The sequence below is a fragment of the Cynoglossus semilaevis genome, unplaced genomic scaffold (genome assembly GCF_000523025.1).
Source record: "Cynoglossus semilaevis isolate Cse_v1.0 unplaced genomic scaffold, Cse_v1.0 scaffold543, whole genome shotgun sequence".
Taxonomy (NCBI): Eukaryota; Metazoa; Chordata; class Actinopteri; order Pleuronectiformes; family Cynoglossidae; genus Cynoglossus; species Cynoglossus semilaevis.
Window position 1 is genome coordinate 33,252 of NW_007585149.1, and position 1,431 is coordinate 34,682.

The following is a 1,431-nucleotide window of genomic DNA, read 5'->3' on the forward strand; positions in this document are numbered from 1 at the left end:
GGGGGGGGGGTGTAAAAACATTTCTGTCCCCGAGGTTGGGCATGACAGAAAATAACTGAGAACCACTGGTTTACTCATTTTTATTTTTTTCAGCTAGCTTTGAGATTATTTTGGCTAACCGTAGTAGCATACACACTAACTACATGTCATCATTTAAAAGTCATACTATCTGAGAGCTATATCAGGACAAAAGTGGACGTGTGTTGAAATAAACATTAAACAGTATCTGCTAACGACACCAGTGGATTTAGCATTGTTTAAGAAGCAGATGCAGCCTGAGGGTTGAGCATCTTCTCCACCTACATTCACTCATCACCCTGGAAACCCTGTTTTTTTTCTCTCTCTTACAATCATTGTTACCATAGAAAAGCACAGTGACCTCCCCTCTCTGGTATCTCTGCAAATAATTGTTTTCTGCACAGGTTAAAAATATGTAGTATATCCAATCAATTGCCTCATTAGAAGTCTTGAAAATAGATCAATAAATAATGGAGGACAGTCATGTCCAAATTCAAAATGTAATTTTTTTTTAACAACGACCTCCCAGGGATGAACTGGAGACCTGTACCATGTGTAATCCCGCTCTCACCTGACTTTGACTGCTGGGACTGACTCCAGATATCCAAGGAAAATGATCGAACTGAAGATGACAACAATTTTCTAATTTTCTAACCCTAACCCTCATATTATAGGAAGACTTGAAAATAACAACAGAAATCCATATACATATATATATATGTATATATGTGTGTGTATATATGCATATATATTATATAGATAATATATATGCATATAAAATATTATTATTAATTTTGTTTTTGTTCTGGCAAACACCATCTCAACGTTGCTTTTTCAACATATTTCCAAACTGCACAACCAAGAATCGACATATTGATAAACCTCAGAAATGTCTCCATAGCATTACATACATTACAGCAGGTCACTCTAGTCAAAAGTAAACAAACCAATACTTCACGTTTAGGAATAAAAAATATATATATTTATTTATTTTATTAAATATGAATAAATAATAATAAATATTTGCATGAAAACAAAGTGGAAAAATGTGGCCTTTCAAAGTCAAAAGTTCTTAAAAGTGTAGTGTTTAAAGTAAAGTTTAAAGTTTGGAAAACTTTCCTTCAGTCTGTAACTAAACCATAGACAACCTTGGTAATTATACCAGATTAACAACATCAGCAGAGAAAACAAACTGTTTTGACTTGTGTTACACATTAAGCACTAACAAGCAGTACATCGCTTTTGTTTGTTTCCTGGTAAATTCGTTCTATTATACCACCACCCACGTGTGGCGACCAATGCTCTAAGGAAGCTGTTAATCATTTGTGCAAAGTCCACAATTTAGTAGCAGTGCTTGAAAAATTAACTCATTACAGATACGGTCAAAAAACGACAAGGCTGCAACCAAAGCAG